Source organism: Lynx canadensis, chromosome D3 (genome assembly GCF_007474595.2).
Source record: "Lynx canadensis isolate LIC74 chromosome D3, mLynCan4.pri.v2, whole genome shotgun sequence".
NCBI lineage: Eukaryota > Metazoa > Chordata > Mammalia > Carnivora > Felidae > Lynx > Lynx canadensis.
Genome location: NC_044314.2, coordinates 33,947,397 through 33,955,589, shown reverse-complemented (window position 1 = coordinate 33,955,589; position 8,193 = coordinate 33,947,397).

Here is an 8,193-nt window from a genome sequence, read left to right as displayed (position 1 = left end):
CCAAGTGCCATATTACCATGTGGGCAAATTCAGTTCTGATAACTTTTTCCAAAATGTCTCAATTCCCTTAGATGGATGTTTTATGCTAACTCTGTCCTCTATGTACTATTATGTATTATATGTATTATATTATATTATATATATAATATAATATAATATATAATATAATATATATTATATTATAATACATTATATTGTATATATGTATGTATTATGTATTATATGTATGTATTATAGTACTATGTACTATAAGATTGTCTTATTAAAAACCTGCTTCAGACTTTGGAGCTTTTATATCCTTGGTGGGGATCTAAATAAGACATAAACTAATCATAAAGAAATATGACTTCTTTTCTCCCATTTTTTTTTTAACCAAGAAAATATTATTGTTATTGTTGCTCTTTGACAAACAGGAAGATTAAACTTGCTCCTGATAAGGAACCTGGAAGTAAATCTTCTGTGGCAGGCAATAAAGATTCTTTCTGGACACACCTCACTCAAACCTTTTCTTTCCGCACTCCACCCAAACAAAACTTTTTCCATTGCTCCATTAGTTGTCACTAATTCAGCAAAGCTGAATAAGAACGTGCCCTTCTCCTGGTACTGTGGTGCTTTGTAACACAGAGACTACGTTCTTACAATGGGATAGAAGCAGCACTTGAGCTCGAAACAACATGGGTCCTAAGGAAACACCTAGAGATAACTTGCACAAGGCTTTGGAAAACAAAAATCTTTTAATTCGTTATGTTGCTGTTCCCAATGCCTTCATTATAACACATGGAATGAAGAATCTGTTTTTAAAAAGAGAGACACTTCTAATCTCCTGATCCAGGCACCCTTTACTACAAATTTTCTTAACACATTTGCCTCTGAGAAGTTTGCAAACAAAGGCGAAGACAGACAAAGAACATATGCTAAATTGATCGTTTTTGTGTCTGAATATTCACTATTTGAGAGACAGGAAACTGTTCAATCTGATCTGGGGTATGATTATACTGTAGTCCAAATTGAAGTGTCTGTGGAAATGGATTGGGCGAGCTTCTCGGTTGTCAGTCATATCACTTATGCGGTGCACAGTGAGATGAGGGCACTCATGGGAAACAGTAGAAGTGGTTCTGCACTACACCTAGACAGATGGGTGTTCCTCTTGTGTGAGGAGGAGGCCCTCACTGCCTCGGCAACTACTGCAGACAGACTGCAGGAAGAGCAAGGAGAGCCCTCTGCAATGCTGCCCGTGCCACGCCATGCTTTGCTCCCGGAGAAGTCCAGCCACATTCCAGGAGTTCAGATTCTGGTCCAACTGTTGTGTTCTTCTTCAATCCAATTGGCAAAAAACACATGTCTTTAAGAACGGGGCTGGTGGGGAGGAAGCTTTGTACATGACACAGCAGTACAGTGAGAGAGACAGGATGTAAACACATAAACATTTAAATAATGAAAGATTCCTGTAGCACTTTAAGACAACCAAAGAAAAGTAAAGTAAATATTTGCTGCAGCAGAGTGCTGTGTGAAAGAGGAGGAATTCCAGTGAGAAATGATGTTTCCGGAATCGATCTTCATCACTTACCAAGAACAATTTAAATCATATCTGTCAGTCTTAGCAAGGGATGTAAGGACATAATTGGGTTTGCTCTCAGGGCAGTGGATGGAAGATTCCCCCTTTGCTTCTTCTTTCCCACCTGTTTCAGTCAAGTTTATCCAGGAAAAAAAAAAAAAAAAACTCCACTGACACACTCACACACACAAAACAGAACCAATGAGGGTGAAGGGGGACCAGAAAGAGAGAGAGAGATTAAGGAATTAAATCATATGATTATGTGGACCTGCAAAGTTGAAGTATGTAGAGCAGGCCAAGAGGCTGGAAACAGCAGAATTTCTATTTTATAATCTTGAGGCAGAATTCATTCCTCGTTGAGAAATCTCATTGTTTTACTAGTAAGTCATCCAACTGATTGGATGAGGCCCACACACATTATTGAGAAACACTACCTTTACTTAAAGTCAACTGATGTAAATGCTAATCACATCTATAAAATACCTTCACAGCAATATCTAGACTACTGTTTGATGAAATGGCAGAGCATCATAGCCTAGCCATGTTGACTCAGAAAAGTAACCATCATAGCACACACACACACACACACACATAAACGTGAAGCAGCCTATGATACACTGTAAATCCTTTCACATATATTTCTTCTCTAAATGACCCTGATTTTCCCTTCTTCATTTCATTCTTAACATTTTTATTATTTTCTTTTCTTAAATACTTACAATAGCGGTTCCACATTTTTCATCATGGTATTTCCTTTATAAAACTGGTGAGGGTCCCCAAACCATTTCCTGATAATATTCACAGGTTCCCCACACTCCGAGCCCACTCAGCCTCTCAGTCTTACTGCCTGGCATCATTCTATAGTAAGTTTTGGTCCATCTCTTGGTGCCCTCTGATGGAGACTCTTTCTTGCTTTGCTTTTTGGGTCTCTCCATCAAGAGAATCTTCACCTTGTTTTCAAATATTGGCATTTTCACTATGGATTCTTTCCTGATTAGCTAAGTGCAGATTTATTACTCTCTGAAACCCTAGTAAATGGTATGCATGTACTGTATACTCTTTTTTGGGGTAAGCACTGGTATTATTCATGTGCATATCCATTTCCTCTTTTTTTTTTTTTTTTTTTTTGAGCAGTAAGCATCGTGAAGTATGAGCAGTTTTCTATCTTTCAATGTATCTCATTTACAGGTCAATGTGTGGTAACATTCAGGATGCGCTTTTAGAATAAAAAAAATTTGGAAAGGAAGGAAGGAAAAAAGTTAAACTGATAACTAAACAGTAAGCAAATACAAAACCATGAAATTTCAGAATTTTAAAGAGGAAAAGAGCTGTAGTGATCATCTGTGTCTGTTCCATCTTTCAATAAGGGAGGAGAGTAAGACCTAGGAATTTTAAAAGACTTGTCTAGAAAGAAGATAAGTGATGGGCAAGGTTAGCCGAAGTAGAATGTACCTGACCCAGAGTGCTTTCTATGACATCACGCTGCCAACAAATAGAAGACTATTGTCAATGGACCACTAAATTACCTTCTCTGGTAACCTTCCAAATGTGCAGACATTCCATCCTGATGCTCTCCATCACAAGGTATGCTAGTGTAGTCCCAGAGCTGAGCTCAAATGTTCTAGTCTTTCTCCTTCTTGAAAAGGGAATTCATATGCCCCCTATGAATTTGGGTCAAGCCAGGTGCCTTGCTTTGGCAAGTGTAATGCAGGAGAAAGTGGTATGCCAGAAACCACGTTGGAGCTTCTCTTCCCTCCATAAGAGCACCTCTCTGTATTTCAGACAATGGAGACTCTGTAAGTCTGGTTTTAAGTAAGTTAAGTTTCAATTCGATTCATGTTTTCATGTGACTTATAGGATTTGTTTTAATGTTTCTTCCTGTGCCACTCTGTGTTAGCAGGGGCTAGAGCTCAAGAGCGAGACACGGATAGTTACTTTTCACCAAATATTTGTGAATTCAATGACACTTCCTGGCCTTATTACAATTAGATATAGCCAGGTGACTGGTTCTAGTTAAGGGTCTGTGAGTGAAAACTGATAAATCTCCCTTCCAGGCAAAAGAACGTAATTGTTGGTAAACAACCTCACAGCTTCTCTTCACCTTTGACGTAATGGTGGAGCCTGGGTGTTGGAATGGCAGAAAAAAATATGGAAGCTGCCTGGGTTGCTAAGTTACCTCTTGGAAGATAGCTGCCTTGTGGAGCTGTTGGGCTTATGTCAGATTTGCATGAGCATGAAATAAATTGTTGTGTATTAAGACACTGAAATCTGGAGTCTCTTGTTGCTGTGCATATGCCTATCTCATCCTTACCCCCAAATGAAGCAGCGGGTGCATGTGTAATAGTTGGGGTGCATATAGGATGCCATAGGAACAATGCACAACAGATCCCTTAGCAAAGTGAATTTTCTTTATTTTTGGTCTTTTCTTTTTAATTTAGGATGGAAAGATACCAATAAAAATCTTCATCTGCTTCACTATTTTTCCTAGGGCTGGTGTCGAATACCAACCTGATAGAACCATCTTTTCTCCCTGGACAATTTGCACTTCAGAAAAGCATTTGGAACTAAGTTTTCATAAGGTAGAAAGTAATTTAATGTTGAAAAGGTAGAGCCAACCATACATGAATAAATGCATATCCATTGCATATTAATAATGCAATATAATAATCTACCCTTCTCACTTTTAGAAGACTCCTCTGAGCCTTTCCCAATGTTAAGGCAGCTCTGAGCTCCAGGCCAATTCTGACTTTTTTCTCCTTGTTTCTACGAAGTGTTCAGGAGAGTTACAAGTAGACTCCAGGAAATCCATTTGAAATGGAACACTGACAAATTTCACCTAGACCAGAGAGTGAGGAACTAAAATGTGTGTAGCTATGTCATATCTGAAATAATTGAATGAAAAATGGCCGTTTATTCAAGGTGAGGAAGAACTTAGAAAGAGCATGATTACTGGTTTTAGTTGTTTTAAAGGGTGTAATGCATATGATTGTAAAGGAGAAACTACAAAATAATTCGGACTTCTTGTTTGTTTTGGAGCAGTAGCAACTCGTACATTGGCAGGGATTAAAGTAAAGGAGAAATGGCTGTCTCTCAGGGCTAATGTAGAAGAAATTTCTATATTTGAAACTGTGTTTGGTTTAATGAAAGAATTGCCCTCTACTATTGACAGGATCTATTCATTATTCATTCAACATACATATGAACAGTATTGAGTTCAGTGATATGTTTATAAAGATCAAGGAAGTTTTAGTCCCTCACTTCAAATACCTCAGATAGCTCATATTCTAGCAGAGGAAATAAACAGATGACCAAAAATTCTATGATAGAGGGAGAGACGATGTATAGTGGCACATAAAGAGAGTAACATAAATTCTTCTGGGGGTTGCTAGAAGTTATCTCTGAGAAGGTCACATTCAGGCTGGGACTTCTAAGAAAGACAAGGTCAAGAACAGACTATTATAGAAAAAGGAAACAGAATATGCAATGGCACTGAATACGAAAAATAAGTTTTCTGTGTTTTGATTAGGGAAATGTAAGAAATGCTTTATAGCTAGAGCTTTCTTATAGTGTGAGAGGACTTTGGGACAGGAGAGAAGCCAGGATGTGGAAGCCTCGAGTTTGGAGGATTTTATAATATAGGCAGTGGGAAGCCATAGAAAGATCTGAAACCCTTGAGAAACTTAATCAATTTTGTAACCGTCTCATCAACTCCCAAAGTTCCATGACTCTGAGAAATAATGGACTATTGCTTCCCTTCAACTTCCACAGTCCTTGCTATATACATCTCACTGGGATTTCTCTCTTTCCTGCCATGATTGCTTTCGTTTTTAATTTTGAGGATCTTTCTTTTTATTCCATTTTTATTTTTTCCAACAACACATAAGTGTCTTTAGTGTAAGAATTGTTTCCTCTTCGTCTTGATATTTCTTATGGTGACCGGCATATACATTTGCCTATAATAGATATTCAACAAAGGGGTGTTGCTACAATTCTATGATTTAAGCTTTATGGAGATCTCTTTATGCCATGGAGAGGATACCAGAAAATAAGTATAAGACTCTCATAGCAAAGTCTGAAAGCACAGCAGGTATTCATTGAGCATGTAATTTAGGTTAGAATATCTGAGATCAATATCAAGCCATGCCACTTACCAGCTGAAATTATTAATAAATCTGAGACTTGAGTTCTTCATGTGTAAAATGGGTACTATAACTGTAATATTTACCACACAGATCTTTTGTGAGGGTCAGGAAACATGATATAAGTGAAAGTATTGCAGGAATTATGAAATAGCGTAAAATTGCCAGCAAACTTGATGATGACAGTGATGTCAATGGTGAAAATGACAACTTTTTCGAGTAGCCAGTCATACAGAAATGTTCTAACTCGTATAATTCTGGTATGAGCACTTTAGAAATAAGTACGTCTTTTTTTATCACGTTAAGGCAAGAGATATTTATTATTTAAATAATTTAGCTAGTGGTGTTCCCTCCAATACAACTTCCATTTGGAAAGTCGTACTGCATATTGAAGAAAACAGAAGGGGAAGTCAGAATTGCTAGATGCTTGTTCTGGCTCCCTCATGAGCCACCTTTTTGGCTTTCACAGCCATGAAATGGATAGTAATACAATATTGGCCTCCTCCACTGGAGGATTACATTCCTGGTCAAATTAAACAACGTCAAACTGCTCCACCATGTTTATGCAAAGAATAAGCTCTTCCCATGAGTGGAATGCTACGTGGTGCAACGTGAAACTCATTTAGTGATTTCTGTGGCATACGTAACCAAGAATGGTCAAACAGGAGAACTCACAGTGATGGCCGTCAACTATATCACCTACACCCACCTGGTCTACCCCACACTTGTTCACGTAGGAACTTTATGCATAGAAATGGTTTTTCCAAACACCGGGATTGTAAGAGCAAGGTTATTGCAGCTGCGTGGGCACATAAAAAAAGACAGGAAATGAAATGTCAACAGCAAGTGTAATACCTTTCTAATATATGTCCTTCACTTATTGAGACAGTTACCGGGATGTTCTTGAAAGAAGAATGATTTGTTTATAAACCAGGTACATTATTTCAGCTCTTTAGAGGAGGAAAAAATGTCTTCATCATATTTTCCTCTCCCCACATCATCCAACAAGATATTTTCTACACTTATTTGAATACACATTCATTTAGTAATTCATTCACAATTAATCCCCAGCCACCTACTATGTGCTGGTTACATTGAGAATATTGAGGCCAAACAAGTCATCCTTGTTGTCAAGCACCTTTCCATTTAGTAGGGAAAGCCAGTCACGCAAACAAATCAGAGCAATAAAACATTATAGTTGTTATGATAGAAGTATATGCAGCATACACAGGGAGACACAAAAGGGAATGTTTAATTCTGCCTGGGGAGAAAGAAAAGACTTTATGAAGGAGGTGGTGTTTGATGTGGTTCTTAAAATATGAGTGATTTTACAGGCAGACAACAGGGAGAATAGCTTCCTTAGCCACAGACAATGGGGAACTAAAAGTATCTCAGCATAGAATGGGTCAGAGGAGGGGATGTTCAACTTATGGAGTGAACTGTGAAGACAGAGCGTACAAGGGCGAACCACAGAGGATATGTGGAGTCAGATGGAGGAATTTAGACTTTATCGTGTGAGAAATGAGATTGGAGATTTTTAGCCAGGGAGTGACATGAGCAGTTTCTGATTTTAGAAAGGGACTGTGGTGGTTGGTGATATAAGAAATGGGAATAGGCAGTAGGACACTGGTTGAGAGACTCCCATCACAGCCCACATAAATGAGAACGGCTTCCTGGGCCAAGACAGTGTGAACTGGGTGAAGGGCCGCATTCTGTTTAGTTATTCCTCTATCTCCAGTCTCTGCCCTGCTTCTAACCTATCAGATTTTAAAATGCTTAAGGACTACTCATCTTAAAAACAAAACAAACTTTTGGGTGCCTGGCTGGTTCAGTGGTTAAGCGTCAGACTTCAGCTCAGGTCATGATCTTGCAGTCCATGAGTTTGAGCCCCGTATCCGGCTCTGTGTTGCCAGCTCAGAGCCTGGAGCCTGATTTGGATTCTGTGTCCCTCTCTCTCTGTCCCTCCCCTGCTCATGCTCTCTCTCTTTCTCTCTCTGTCTGTCAAAAACAAATAAACATTAAAACAAAAATTAAAAACAAACAAAACAAACTTTCAGTTACCCACACCATTTCACTGCTAGACTTCTTTAAGTTTGTATCTTTTCCCATTGTTCTCATCTTCAATTAACCTTCCCCACTTAATTACAGGGCTTCAGAAGCCTTAGGTTCTGTGTTGAAAAGCTCAGGTATGGTTCCTGGCTTTGCCATGTCTAACTTTACGACTTGGGGTAACTTATTTTCTCTCTCTGTACCTCAATCAACCCATCTGTAAAATGGGATTAATAATGGTACCTCTTTAGAAGATTGTTGTGACTGTTCGATGTGCAGATACATTGAAAGTATTTAGAACAGTGCTGGGCACCTAGTAAATGTTTGCTAATTTGGGACCCATCCCCAAGAAGGGCAATCAGTGGTACGAATGTGTGTGTTTCCTAAAAAAAGAGCTAGGGTGAGCTACTGTTGTCTTTAAAAGTTGCATAGAAGAAGGAGCACTGCAAT